The sequence below is a fragment of the Gymnogyps californianus genome, chromosome 1, assembly GCF_018139145.2.
Source record: "Gymnogyps californianus isolate 813 chromosome 1, ASM1813914v2, whole genome shotgun sequence".
Classification (NCBI taxonomy): Eukaryota; Metazoa; Chordata; class Aves; order Accipitriformes; family Cathartidae; genus Gymnogyps; species Gymnogyps californianus.
The window spans coordinates 69,151,410-69,166,793 of record NC_059471.1 but is presented as its reverse complement, the minus strand read 5'-3'; the positions used below and the strand labels follow the sequence as shown (position 1 = coordinate 69,166,793).

General features: G+C 39.1%; 1 protein-coding gene across 1 annotated transcript in view; it reads left to right on the top strand.

The window, feature by feature from the left end:
* The window catches only part of NCK2 (NCK adaptor protein 2), an 88,533-nt gene that overhangs the window by 31,067 nt on the left and 42,082 nt on the right, over window positions 1-15,384 (top strand). Inside the window, exon 2 of the mRNA XM_050914908.1 lies at window positions 3,110-3,179. The gene's annotated coding sequence lies outside the window, so the exon portion shown is untranslated. The remainder of the gene's footprint in view (window positions 1-3,109; window positions 3,180-15,384) is intronic.

Here is a 15,384-nt window from a genome sequence, read left to right as displayed (position 1 = left end):
ACTTCATTTCCCAAGTTTTCTAATGTTGCGCCAGTTTGTCTTTTGGGTGGACAGTAAGCGTTTGCCATGAGTGCTCCAAGGCTTTTGAAGGTTGATGGAAGTTATTTTGTACTCTCAAAGTTTAACTATTAATTCTCCAGCCTGGCTTTGCTATCAAATACAGCTAGAGTCCTGGCTGGTAGAACACAGCAGTCAAACCAGAAAATCCCACCTACGGTGCAAACCCTGCGCCTGGGGCAGGTAGCCCCAAACCCTAACCACTGTTTCCATTTACTGCCCTTTGAGAAGAAAGATCTTGAACTTCTATAACTGAAAGATTGTTTCAAGGAACATATTTAAAGTATAAGCGAATTGTTTGCGGTCCAGGTTTCCATCCTGAGTTTGAGTCACTCTGCAAGTCACAATGTTGCAGGCGAGGCTTTGGGCCGCGGGGGTGTGTGATGGAAATTGGTTACTCTTCTGTGGAAGTGACTCTTAGCGTGACTGGTAGCAGAAAACTTCCCCTGGCCCTTCCATAGCAAAGTGAAGATTTTTACCAGGAGAAAAATAGAAAAGGAGGTCACATTGCAACAGAATTGAGCCCAGAGAGGACAGAGACTAGTCTACATCTTGCGCTCGTGTGTCTGTTAGATTAACGGAGTTTTATTTCAATCAAAGTGTTGGTAGGAATGAGGTTTTCGTGTGCATCTTCTTCCTATGACTCTTTGCACTATCACAATTAACGTTCTGAGCTACTTTTAATGTATGTTAATTGAGCTGTGAAAATAAAACAATTCTTGCTGTACAGAAGGAAGTTAGCATTGTTATATTGAGATAAACACATTACTCATTCTTTTCTTATGTGTTTAGATGGAATTTGGACTCTTATTTTCCCCAACTGTACTTCCTCTCCAATTGACTAATAAATACAAGGTTAGTTTTTCAGGTATTGATAATTAACAGTACTGTTTTTCAGCTCACTTTCAAACGCAAGTTCTATATGCAAATGTGCATTTGTGAAGGTGGAAGCAATAATTGAGAGAGGTGTTGGGTTTTTCTTTAAGAAACAAAACAAAAAAAACCCAAACAAAATCAGAAGCTTGGTACAGTAGTTCAGTGGTGGATGGTAATGGGCAGTAGATGATTTGTGAGGTAGGAAGGGGAAAGATAGTACTGTTCAGAAGATCTTGTAACAAAAAATGAAGTGACTTTTATTTTCTCACTTTTTCCCCTTAATATTAAAAGTGTTCTTGCATTATTGACAAGGGAAAAACATGTACTACAAAACATTCAGCCAGTAGGAAAATAGATCTGCCCTGCCTCAGGGTTTTAATGCTGCTGCATTTATTAAAGTATCTTTCCCATTTACTTGATATCTGTCCTATAATTTCAAATATAGAGCAGTTTTCAGTGAGAACACAGTTAAGGTCTGTAACTGGGTAGGAAAATCGATATAGCAAAGTGTGGTTGCCTGCGGTCTGTGTCTGCAGAAAGCTCAAAACCCAGGTAGGGTGGTGGGGCAGCAGGCGTTCCCGGCAGCACGTGTTCCAGCCAGCACCCTGGCAGAGGAGAAGGGGGTAGGGCACCCTCCAGTCCCATCTGCTCTCTGCTGTCACAGGCATATCTTCGTTCAGGTGCTGAACTGGATCAGGAGGCTCTTCTGTTTGAATAACACTTCCTCACCATTTGCCCGCCTCTGTTTTTTTTCCTTGTGTGTTTTTCAGGAGGGCTAGCAATGCTCTGGCTCCCCTTGCAGCTGCTGGGGAGCTGAGGGGCAGGGACTTTCTTGTGCTTTACCCCCTAACAGTGTGTTTATGCTTAAATGTTTGTCAAACTGTGGTTTTAGTAGTTCTATTACTCCACTTATTAATGGATGGAAGTCTAAATCTCACTTTTAAACATCTGTGTAAGGTGTTATAATAGCTTTGTCAATGCTTTCCCCTCCCCCCCCTTCATGATAATGCATGGGATCATTGGATGAATTGCTCTTTTTAATTGAGTTTCTTCATAGGATGCTTTTGTAGAGTGGCAGCTGGTTGGAATCTGTTCAGAGAAGACTTTGAACAGAAACACTTGTGCGTGAGCGGCCTCGGGTTGAGTAGGAGTTGTAATATATCGTCCTTATGAGGTAGGGGCTGCAGTGCAGGAAGATGCTCAGAATTTTTTCCTTCTCTTTGAATTGGACCTTAATGGGTTTACGCTGCCTGAATTTGTCAGACATCCTATGGAGTTAGAAGCGTCATTAAAAAAAAGAAACAAATGTTTAAATACTTTGAATTCTCTTCTGAAAGGTTACTTTTGTGGCTAGAAATACTTAACAGAGCAATGGAGGCCGGGAGGGACCTCTGGAGGCTTGTGCTGTCCAGCTCCCGGCAGGGCTAAGGCCGCAGCGGGGGCCATGTCCAGGAGAATTTGAGACTCTCCCAGGAAGAGGTCCATCACTTCTAGGGGGCACGTGGCTGTGCTTAGCCACCCTCGTGGCTCCCAGAATTTCCCTTAACAGAGTTTTCCAGCCCTATGACCAGCTTCACCGCCTCTGTCAGAGCTCGCTCTTGTTGGGTCAGTATCTCTTGTGCCAGAGGGCCCCAAACCACATGCAGTAGTAATCCAGCTGGATTACACATCCAAATGTGTGTGAGTGCCTCCTGGGTGGAAATAGTCGTGTCCCACAAAACGCTGGCTATGCTTTTGCTGATGTACCTCAGTTTTCCACATGTCACAGCATTTCCCTTTTCTGAGGAAGTATGGGCAAGTTAAACTGACTAATGTAAAAGTGAAGGAAACAGTAAATAATGGTGCTTTTTAAAATGTAATCTTCCTAAAACTGGGCTGAATTTTTAATTCCATTTCTTGACTGATTTTTCTCTATATTGTGGTGGCTGGGTTTGTAGTTGCTTTCTTTCTTAGATGGTTTGGATTGTCTGTGGTTAAATTGATCTTGTATTCATTGAGAAAAGTTAAATATGAAGGTGGATTCTATTTATGCTAAACAGGTGGATCAAGTTAGAGCCGTTCTGCCTGCTGTTCAGCATCTCTTAGGAGATTTTGATAGTATGAAAACTAAATTACCTAGCTAAAGGTCTTCTAAGTTTAGTGCTGAAACTAAACTATGTGTTGTTTGTTGTTTCAGATAGTGGTGTGCATAACTGTTGGAGAGTCCTGCCTTTCACTGCCTGGATCCTTTTAACAGTGTGCCAAAGGTGAGTGGTTCAAGTTCAGTGGTTATTTTCGTAACTAAAGATAACAAGTGAACTGGATGTATTGCTTGGTTTTTGCTTTTATGTAGTGTAGTACTTGTGTGTGGTTTTTTTTTTTTTTTTTAAACTGCTGGATGGATGATTAAATAGCAAGTCTTTTTCCTTCAGTGATCTGAGACAAATCTGTTTTAGCTCTTACTTTCAAAAAAAGGCAAGAAAAAAGGATAGACTCAGACTATTAATTAAGCACTAGATACTGCTACCACTGTTTTTTGGCTCCTGTCTCCTGTTACCTGCTGCTTTGACTTTGGACGTTTTCCCCAGAAGGCGCTGTAGGCAGAACATGGTGGTGTGGGAGGTATGGAGGAGTAGCGGCCATCCATAGACTGTGGTGGAGCAGGCTTAATGTTATTCTTTGATTGAATTCTAAAAACTAAGTAATAGCTTATAAAGTATTGAGAGGAAAGAAGGCTTGTGGGTTTTCTGTGAGAGTACAACAGAATTGCATTCAGTATATCTAGAGTATCTTCCTGGGCTGGCTCTGAAGACCTGAAGTAACCTAATGAAGCTGATGTTTTCCACAGGATTCATTTTGTGGTAGAGTCTGGCTGTCTTCTTTCTGTTAATTCATATACCCTGTTGTCTGTTTCTAGTAACTGTAGTTGATCTCTGTGGCTTAGTAGAGATTTATTAACAAAACTTTTAATAAAATGAAACCTCATTACAACGGTACCAAAAAATAAAAGCAAAAAGGCAGAACACTGAATGAACTTTCAGCATTGTAGTGGCTGCAGCACAGAGCAGAAAACTGGGAATCTTAGTTTCATTCATTACTTCACCAGGTGGATTTATTATTTCTTACTCAAATTCTCTGTTTATAAAATAAAAATAATGTTACCTTCTTCAGAAGGAAGTTATGAGGGCTAATTATTGACATTTTGGAGCCTTCAAATGGAAAGCAGTGTATGAAGTCCTCATGTGCCTTGATATTTATTGTGAGTTATGTTAAATACTTCTTCGATGAAGTGTTATCAGATGTTGAAATTAGACTTAATTTGTTTAATAAAGTGCAGGTGAACCAGTTAGAATTAAAAATGCAATCCAGTCTTAAGTATAACATCTACATATGTTTTTGCAAATGATTCAGTTTCCTTCAAGCTGAAAAGGAAATTTTGAAGTACTAGGATAGAAACTCTGAGATGCTACAGTTGGCTTTTGCACTACGTTTTCAAATTATCTGATATATGTCTTTAAATGTAATGGACAAATTTATAACCCTGGCCTTTCCAACAGATCAGAGTATAGCCCTGAACATTTTGTATTTGTGTTTAAAGACTAATAGTGAGAAATCTTTTGTAATAATTTTCTGGAGTAGAAACTCCAGTAAGTTTTTTCTTTATACTTTTTGTGTGTTGTGTAGGTAGCAAAATAAAAATATTCTTGAAAGGGCTGTTAATATAAAACCAAAATAAACACACAATCCTAAAGCCAATGATTCGTCAAACTGTAGACTTAATCACAGTAAAATTATTCTAATTTTTCTACTAAAATTTCTACTCAAAATTAAGCTTGTATTTTACTGACTGGCCCAAATTTTGTATTTATTTCAAATGTGTAATATAAAACTCTAAAGAGTTTTATATTTTGGAATCTCTTTCTTGTCCTTTTTTATAATAGTTTTCAGTTAAATGTTCAGTGAAAATAATTAAAAAAAAAAAATCCACTGCTTTGTTCAAGGAAATAGGTGTTTGGAATCTGGGTTATGGATTTAGTGTCACCTTTATTTGTTGAACTTATTTCTGTGATTTTTGGCTTATTGAGTCATTTTTTCTTCTACCCTTTAAAACAAGAAGGAGGGAGGGGAACCAAACATGCCCAAAGTGAAGGTGTTTACAGCAGGTGAAGATTTTATATACTTCCCAAAAAGGCAATTAATAGAAAATAGCTCACTGAAAGGAGGAGAGGAAGAACTATTTGGATGTCCCAGTTGGCGGGGGGTATAGGGGGGTGTCTTTTTTTCATTTCCTTTTTTTTTTTTTTCCTTCTCCCCCCCCCCCCCCCTTTTTTTAAAGTATGGGTATCCAGAATACTTGCTGTGTCCAATTAGACAACACTTAATTTCAGTAACAAAATTAAATCTAACTTCTGTATTAATATTTTATGTCTTTTTTCCATGCTTTGTGTGCATGTTTCTGATGGACTATATTCAACTTCGTAAAGATGTGATCCTGCAAAACATGGAGCATTCTAATGTCTTTCCCGAAAGGAAATGAATACATAGGTGTAGGTTCAGTAAAGCCTACACTTGAAATGCTTTGTTGAACCAGAACATAGTAAACCTTTTGCCCTTTGAAAAGGAAATGTAATTGGCAACAGAGTAAATATTCACAAATTGCACTCAAAATGTTCTTAAACTTCACTGAACTGTGGACAATAATGTGTCTTTATAGGATTTTGTTGAGTCAGAACTACAGTGTAATTAGTATGTGGTTGTCAAGATCTGCCAGCTCATCTTTTATCTAGCTGGGCAAGCTGGCTTTTTTCAGTTGTTTGTTTTTGGTTTTTTTTTCTCTCTCTCTCTCTCTCTCCTTTTTTTTCTTAAAGGAAGAGAACTATAGGGAAAGCAGCCCTTTTTTTAAAAAAAAAAAAAAAAATCTGTAATTTCTGCAATTAAATTAGTATGGAGTTACAGATGAAGTCTAATGTTCTGGCAATTTATTGCAATAATTCGGTTGTTGCAAATCTGAAACCATATGAAAAGCGTTTAACCTATTTTAGAACATCATATTGTATGTAGTGATATTCTGTACTTTTGAACTTGTTCCTCATTCACTTACAGTCTCTGAATCAAAAAATAAATCACATCTTATATTTTCACAATAGAATATTTTCAAAAGTGATTGCAATATTAATAAGTGCCTTGAGCAGTTCTTTTTTGTATTTTAGATAAAATCTTCTGGGAAATGTTCTTTAATAGTATAATTTTTTTAAGACTTCATACACCTTTATGGAATGTACTGTTTGGTTCTTCCGGGATACCTCTGTACACAGGAGGGAGATTGCTTGATGAGATCGGAAGCAAACAGGTACAAGCAAAGTTATCAGTGTCTTAGTACTCAGTAGATTTGCCAAACTGCCACAACGTTTGGTGGAAAGCCTAGTCTGTAAAGGTGCTCAGAACAACCATGAGGTAAATGCGCTCCTCATGTTGCGAGACTGGGGATCTGCTCACAGCTTCTGAAAGACTGATCCTCTTCCTCATTGCAAGAGGAAAAAGCACCACAGACATTTCAACTTGATGGAACTGTCTGCAATGCTGTATCAGAATGTTTCTTGGTATTTTTCTGTGGATCAGCATGTTTGTAGTTGTTGATTTTTGAGGAGTTTAAACCCAAGGAAAACAATACCTATTCTTAGTGATTCATGTGAGTTAGTTACGGGAAATTTTGATTCTGACAGTAACTAAGAGAATGAAAGATATGTACTGAGTGGATGTCTGGATTCCTTTCCCTTAAAAAAGTTTCCTGTAATTATGTCAATTTTCCCAGGTGCCTAAAGTGTTGATTTTAAGCCTTTGAATGCAACTTTAGCATTACGTAAATATATTTACAGACATTTAGTATAAGAAATGATTTTACAGAATACTGCCCATTATGTTGTGCTAGTGGCATAGTACTTTCTAACTTGTAATTGTGGACAGTAGGGAAGAACTCTTACGCCCCCATAACCACAGGTATACCCCCCAAATAAATTGATCTTCCCTGAATTATGCAATTTTAGTACTTTCTTTTTTAGATTTTCTACTACAATTTTCTGTTTCTCTTTGTACTAATTTTAGTTCTTTGCATGAAAATACAGGCATGCTTTTGTTTACTAATAATATCAAAGTAGATTATTAAGAATCACTTGTCTATAATTTTTTCCAGCTTTTGATAGCTTCAGGTGCAACTCAGGTTTGTAGATATCAACGGTACCTGTTATGGCCCACAGATGGCCTTTGCAGTATACTTTAACTGCAATCCGTATGGATTCCTCGTCAGAGAACACTGTACAGCTTTCATCAATACATGAAAATTCAGTTCAGTAAAAATAAAACGATGACCACGTTTTTCCTGGTGGAAGTAGTTTTGTGGTTTGATAGCCAGTATGGACTTTGGCTGTCTTCTCATCCAGCGTGTCAGTTTTTCTGAGCCAAAAAAAGCTTTGCCTGCTAAAGAGAATCTAGCCTGTTGCTCATGAACATAGCTATGAGTTAAGCTATATATATAAAATAGATGTGTATGAGTAAGCTAAGGTTAAGCTTGTGCCCAAGTGTATTCGTGAACTGAGTACAAAACACTCGGTGACCAACCTTCGTGTCTTGAGCAGTGTTCAGAGGAATGCCACTGGCAGAACTGGTAATTGAGCCTCTGTTTCTGGGGTTTCTAAATAAACATATCCCTGCGTTACACCAGTTTCAGTTAGAAGATTTGAATATGCACTGCACTTCTGAGGGACGACTGGTGTGGCTTAGAATATGATCTTGAGAAACTTCGCGATAGCTTATGCAGCTAAGCTACATCACAGGGAGGTTATCCGGAGATGCTGAAAGCGTTCATGACTCAGGTGAGTGTTGTCCGTAGAGGCATAGGTTGGAGAAAGCCAGCTTGAGGCTTATGGGGTGCGGGGACTGGGAGCAGTCCGTGTGCCAGCGCTGTGTAGTGCGATAGGGCTGTATCGGCGCAGGGGCGGGTCAGTGATCCCAAACCCTCCTGAAGGAGGAAGCAGATTAGCAGCTGAGGCCCATGTCACTGAGTTACTCCAAGATGTAACTGTCCCATAAAGGAGCTGTTGTCATCTCCTACTTGCCAATGCCTCCTGGAGATCCCCTCCCCTCAGGTTTCTGAGGGGTGCCGTGCCTGTTTTGTAGCTCTTTAGGGCTGACTGCTTGAGCTGGTGCTTTGCAGAAGCAGGCATGCAGCCAGCATTGGCGTAGGTCACTTATAAAATCAGTTGAAGGCTTGTTCCTCCATTTGATAATGGCTGGAAGGCAGTTCTTCTGGTGTGGAGGCTTTGAGGGAACTTTAAATGATTCGTTGTTTGTGTTAGAATTGGTGTGTAGTAGAAATACAGCTAAAACTGTAAACGTGTGTATTTTCAGTAGTGCTCTTAATGTATTCCATATAACATCATATTCAAATGGTATGTATTACATCAAATGCATTATGATATTAAAAAACAGTTCCGCTTGCTGAAATACTGCCTTTTAATGAATGGGAAGAGACTGTACACACAGTTCATCTCATTTCGTATCTGGCAAATGGTTGTGTGTGTGTTACCCAGGGGCACTCTGGATAACTGCTGAAATTGGTGAGTTCCACAGAACAGAAAATATTTAAAGGTTAGTGTGGTATATTTGCTGTGGAATTCTGTTTCTAATAACTCGGTTAATTAATCTTGGATTACAGTTACTGTTTGCACTGTAGTAACAAAGCTTGAATTGTATTAAGCAGAGAGGACTGAGAAAATGAGCTTGTCCTGTTATTTATTTTTTAAGCCAGTAGTAAGACAAAGCATAGAATACCATACATACAGATACAAACCTTTTACAGTCTTTCCTTGATTTTGAGAGTCTCATTTTAAGACATCACAGGGTCCTTGCAGTCTCCTGGGTTTAACCCCGGCTTTCCTTTGTGCTCTCTCTTCACACCCTTTTGTTTCACGGATCCCCTGCAGCTCTCATCCATCCTTATTTTGGAGGCTGTTGTCTGTGTCAGCTGCTCTTAGTTGTTCCCCATAATAGAGCCTCTGTGCAGCTTATTTTCTACCTGCTCCATCACCACCCCACCCCACCCCCCCCCCTTCTTTAAAATGATCCTACTCCATTTTTTTGATTCAGCAGCTGTATGCATAACCCTTCTGGCAGGTCCCCTGCTACTGTCATTGCTACTCACACTATTTTTTTTCCACACTAGTTTTTTTCCTCACTAGTTTGAGTCCTTGCATTTCTTTTTAGCACGTCTTTTCCTTGTGACCGCTTGTTCCACCTCTTCCTACTAACTTTAAAATTTACCTGTAGCCTGATATTTTTTTTAATGTGAAATACAGACATCTTAACAGACGTGTTCCTATATGCAAGTTAAATATCTGCCTCTCATGCAAGCAAGCTGTGGCAGGTGATGTGAGAGAGATCCTTTCCCTGAAGCAGCAGGTAGTTGGGGGATCCAGATTTTCCCAAGAGGCTGATTTTGAATTCTCTATCTTGCACCAAAATCAGTAGCTCTTGTCTCATACCATTATTTCTCAAGTTATCACATACCAGCCCCAAAAATGCTGTTGAAAGAGGGTTAGACCTCTCTTTATATTTGATCTCTGAATTTGTTTTTCAAGATTAAACAGAGTATTAGTTTTTTTTTTCTTAGTTCTCCCTGAAGATTACTGAAGGGCATATTCTGCCAGCCCTGGATTTGTATAGGATCTGGAAAGGTCTGTTCCATTATTGCTAGAGAGTGTGCTGGTTTATGATGATGAAGATCAGGGTGCTTGGTAAGCTAAAGCATTTATCTCAAAAGAAAAGCATGTGACATCTTGGATTTACTTAAATGTTTTGACTAGAACTACAAACCTCGTGTGTGTGTATATATGTATGTTTATAAAACTGGGTTTGAAACTAGCTCATAAGCAAGGTTTTGACAGTTGTACTCCTCAGAAATTGAATTTACTGTCAGAGGGATAACGGAAACTTGCATTCTCAACTGCTGACTTGTGCTTCAGGCACTCTTTGGATGCATGGCTGCTATAACATACTTTCTCACTGCAGTAAGTTGCTGAAACTTCAGGAAGTCATGACCTGTGAGCTGTAAGCCTTCTCCTGTGTAACTGGTAACACATCATCATGTGGCCAAAATGGGGGTGTCCAATATGTGTGCTGGGCTTATGTCCAGTTGTGTGAGGGGAGGCTACTGCTGTGTATTCTTCAGGAAAAAAGGCGGTGGCAGAGAGATCAGCAGGTTGTTGTGACCTGCTCCCTGGCTGTGGTTTAGGAGAAGCAGAGTAAAACGACGGCACAAAGCAGGCCACTGGTCAGAGTAAGGAATCTGGCCTGTAAGTGGTAACTGGGCATCTCCACATCCTGAGTCAGTACCCTGACTAATTCTGCAGAATCCTTAAAAATAAAAGAAGGAAAAACTGAGGGCTGCATTTGATGCAATGACACAGTGCTGCTTACCTTTATGGAACTAAAGCTTGGTTTCAGGGTTGAGTTTTTGAAAACAAATGTATTACACACTAGAGGAGCAGGAACAAGGCATCAAATAACACTTCAGTCCAAGACCTGTTCCTCAGAGCTTAATTTTCAACAAGAAGCTTAAGAACAAGAACAAATAAAATAAAAATGCTTGGTATTAGTCACTTGAAGCATTCAGAGGTTCTGTGATGCAGGAAAGGAAAAGGGATCTCTCTTCTGCAAGTTCTCCCTGAGGTCCAGGGGGAGAGAGGATGCATGTGTCTTCCCCCTTCTCCCTGTTCTCTTCCCCACCTTGAGGTAATTTGTGAATTTTTATATACTTGCTCCTACTTTTGATGAGTCAAGGGATTGTAACTTGTTTCTCCTTTCATACACTGCTCCACAGCTCCCAATATTTGTGTATGAATTTTCTTTAAAAAGCCTTTTTCACTGAGGCCTGATGCAGATTTGGTAACACTATTGGCTTCTCTTAGTAAGGTCTGATTTAGATAACGAAGAAATTGTCTACTTCTGTTGTAATACTAGTTATAACAGAGTTGTGGTGTGTCGCTCTTGAATTTTGACTACAAGTAATACTAAGGTACTACAAGAAGTTGTCAAGTACTAAATATTTTGTGTGGCTGTCAGCTAAACTTGTATGAAACAATGATGGCATGTTCACTTTTATTGAAACTCAGTAGCAATATAAATTTTTAAATTTGTATTAACCTAGAAGGAATGATAACTCTGTGGCTAAACTTCCAAATTTCAGACCTGTGGTTTTGAACCTGTTTTTGCTTTATTTAATCTTGGTTCTAGTACAGATATTAATCCCCACAGTCTCTCTCCATGTTTGGAAATTATTTGGCTACTATTATTTCCCTTTCACATTTGTTGATGCATTTTATTGTTATCTGGTGGGAGTAAGGAAGAAAATGTGTCCGTGAGCGTGTGAGGATAGAACGTCTCATCAGTGTAAGAGTATGTTACATTTCTGGATTAAAGGGAATATGATGTAGCAGCCAAGGCCAAATGTTTGATTTTGAACCGATTTGTTTATTGCAGGGAGATTTTATTCAGAGAAGTGAGCTGTGGAGAAATTTCTGGCAGAAGATAAAACAGTAGGAGGAGATTTAGAGGAGTTTGGAAAGATTCAGTTTTGTTCGAGCACTGGAGCTCAGAGTAGGAATAAAGGAGGATGAGAGTCCGGCGTCGCCAGACAGTGTTGGTCTCTATTGAATGTATATTTTGCTCATAGAAATGTAGACTCTTCTAATTGCTTATTCTTGGTTTTGGGTAACTGTTTCTATGGAAAAAGTCAGATATTCCTAGTCTTTATCCAGTAAAAGTTTAGTTTCAGAAGCTTATCTTTTTGAGCAGCAGTTCTGATGCAGTGGAAAATTGTGTTGGGGTAATCGTAGTGGAACAACTTTCTAGGTTGTCTGTGTAAGCTGTCTTAGAGCAGCTAACACCTGAACTGCAAGGTAAGAGTTCAGAATAAGGAGCATCTTCCTAACATGCTTATAGCAGCCTGCATTTTCTGGGGCACACTTGGCAGAAGGGTTTCAGTAAAATCCCTTTCATCCTTTTCCCCCTTCGGTGAATGGTGTTTCTCTCTTGATTTTGTGTCCCTCCGCTTCAACTGAGAAATTAACAATGGCTTGCTGCTGTAATCATGTGGCAGAGCACTCACAAGTACTATTTTTTGGAAGAGGACCTCATTTGAACTGGAGGAAGGTACGTAAGAAATAATTTTATTGAAATGAATGCTGCCAACATTCCAGACCAAAAATGCAGTCTTGACTTTAAATTTAAAGCACTTTTAAGAGCTATAGAACAGGTTGTTTTGAAACCTGTTTTATTTGGAGAAGTGTGAGGGTAGAGTTTCCTCTGCACTTGTGTTTTGAGAGCGGTAAGTGAGGATTCCTGTCTTGACTCTGAAGAGCTGTCAGATGGAAGGAGAACAGAAAACTTTAGGGGGAGACTAGGATGGCCCTTTCTTGCCTGGGCTGATACTTTCCTGGTTCTGTAGCATCAGCACAGCAGTCAGTCTGACCAACAAGAGACTTGTGAAGCTGCAGCATTCACTCACATCTCATACAAGATCCAAGAGTGTCTATTCATTTAAATTGTGCTTTCTCTTGGTACGTGTCCTACCAGGAAATTAAAAGGATAGCTTTTCGAGTAACTATCTCATGGTCCAGTCTTCTTCAGGATCTTCCTGTAGAACATGTAGTACAGATTTATACAGGAATAAATTTAATGGTATTAGCTGTTTCTTAATGAAATCTAACACTGTATCTTTCAAGCTGCCTCTTTGGTTACGTACATAAGCACAGAATCAAGAATGATATCTTGTGTCTGGTGATTATTTTTACCTGTACTATTCAAAGACCTTGCTTCTAGAAAGTAGCTTTTTGCCTGAGAAACTCTCCTAGATATGAGAAATAGGTTTTCAGTAACCCCAAATTCAGGTAAAAATCCGTGGAACTTTGCCTTGAGAGTTAAATTGAGAAGTATCTTAATATTTTTTTCGCTGCTATATGCACCTTTTTATATTGGATAAAAATTCTGGTCCAGGTGACCTGATAAAAAAATCCGGAAGTCTAAGAATTTATTCAGTATTTGAAATGACAATAAACTGGAAAGCTCACGGGAACAGAGTCTGAACAGGCCCCTTAAATTACTTAGTGCTCTGTGAGCTAGAAAGTTAAAAATTGTTTTAATATACATATTTTTCACATTTTCCTACTGTCGTGAGGTAGATTGAATGGGTTTTTTTGTAAAGCAATTGATAAATTGCTTGAGACGATAAAGTGAACATTGTCTAGAAATGGACAATGTACTCTTTTTTTCTTTTTTTTTTTTTCCTTTCCTTAAACAGCTTTGAGAATAAATGCGTTCTTGAACGGAACAAACATCTCTTCCTCTTTCTAGTTAAAAAGTGAATATATGATTTTTCTGTTGGGGAACAGAAGGTCAGCAGTTCAATTTTATTTTCAGCATTTTATAGACAGTTTAAAGTTAAATCCCTTGAAAAGTAGGTAGCAGTGTTTCAAGGGATTAGCAGTAAAACGTAGCAATCCACAGTGATTCTGAGCTTTGTCCTTCTGTGCAAGATCAAGGTTAAACTTCTTATGTCTGAGGACTGTTCTTTGTTTATACAATATATAAATGTACTGACGCTTCCAGTGAAGTATAATTCCTGCAGACCATTGAATGTTTGAGCTAGGGGAAAAGAAACAGCAATGGAAGCAAATCATTCAAATGCTTTTTTTTAATCTTGAAAGAAATTCAAGGATGTCTCCTTTATAAAATTTCATGGTGTTCACCATATCCTGAGTGGCTGGCTGTTTTAATTTCAAGGCGAGAAGGAAGTTTTATTGATAGTGAGGATGAAAGTGCATGAACAGCAATACACTTAATTTGTTCTTCCGCAGAGCATGTTTCACCAGTCTATCATAATATAGATAATATTACCTAAATGTCCTCTCAGTAGAGTGTCTGTTTTTTTTCTATGATCTTGTGTGCTTGGCTCCCTCCTACCCCCTTTTTGTAAGGGACCGTGGAGAGAGTGATTGGTAGGTGTAAAATGATTTGTAATTTTGTCTTGTCTAGACACCTAATGTACGCTGTATTCTTCCTGGACTTTCCCTTCTCTTCTATCTTGTTTTTGTTTGGGTTTTTTTTTTTTTATTTTCATGTATTACCAACTGTATAGGTAAGCTTAAATGTTGTCTGCTGGGAGGAATGGAGAGATAACAGTCCAGAGCAACACCAACAAACATTAAGCTTATCCGCGTCTCTGACTTAGTAGAAGAACCCATAAACCAATGCGGAGATGTGGCCATTAATCATTGCTGCTGTTTTAGAAGCGAGATGAGGTCTCTTTTCCCAAAAGTTTTCTTTAGTGCAGTTGAGCTGTTTCTTAGCTGCATGGCTTTTCTGAAACTGCTTTTAAAAGAATTCAGGAAAAGGTGAGCTGATGCTCTTTTCCGACCCTCTTGCAGTATTTATCTAAATGTGAGGCAGCGTTTGGGGTTCTGTTGTGTTTACTCTGCAGCCAAGAAACACAGGCCAAAAAAGCTGCCTTCTCCCTGTTTGTCTCATGCTGTTTGCAGCCAAAGGGTCTGAAGATGTCCTCTCTGCACAGTCTGGGTTTTACCATTGCTGTCTAGAATGTGGAAAACCATCGCTCTTGATGGCAATGCCTTCAAAATAAAAGAAGAAGCAGCTTTTTGCCCTAATAGTGCAAAATAGTCACCGCAGATTGAGTCATCCGCAGTAGTTGCATCTGTGTAGGGTGCTGATGGAGGCAGAACGAGAACTTGCAGCTGCTGCCAGCACCTGCCTGAGCCCTGCCTGCTGATGGAGCTTGCAGCAACAGATGCAGGAAAGGGAGGTTGAGAGCAGATGTCATGAGCATGTGGGGGCTAAAGGCTGGAGGAAGGGGTTGGTAGGAAGGGATGTTAGCTGGCTCTCTGCGGTTGGAGTTGCTTTATATTCAGATGGTTTGGGGTTTTTTTTTTTCCTCTTTCAACAGACTAAAACCAGTGATGATAACTTAATAATTCATACTCCTTGTGTTTTCTGATAAGTATTTAATAAAAGGGCATGAAAAGATGCAATTTTGTATAGTCTTCAAGATATGGGGAAATACCTCCTTCCAGAAATACTATCTGCATTGGATGAAGCACTAATAAAATCATCTAACTACAAAAATCCTCTCTCAGCGGTTTTTGCCTGCTGTCTAGAAGGTTGCCAGTACTGTCTGTTAATCTTTGTCCTGCTTTCCAAATGAAATAGAAATATAAATTTTTTAAAAACACCCCCACCCCCCCCCAGCTGAAATATGTTTGCTTGGTTTTTTAATCCCTTAAGGTTGTCCTTAGCTGATTTCTTAATAGTCATCCCATCTTTATGGAAAGTCTTGAGCCAGGTTTTTATTCTAAGCCCTTTGCCCTGTGTGTTGGTGACCATACTCAGTTTCAGCTTAGCTAAACA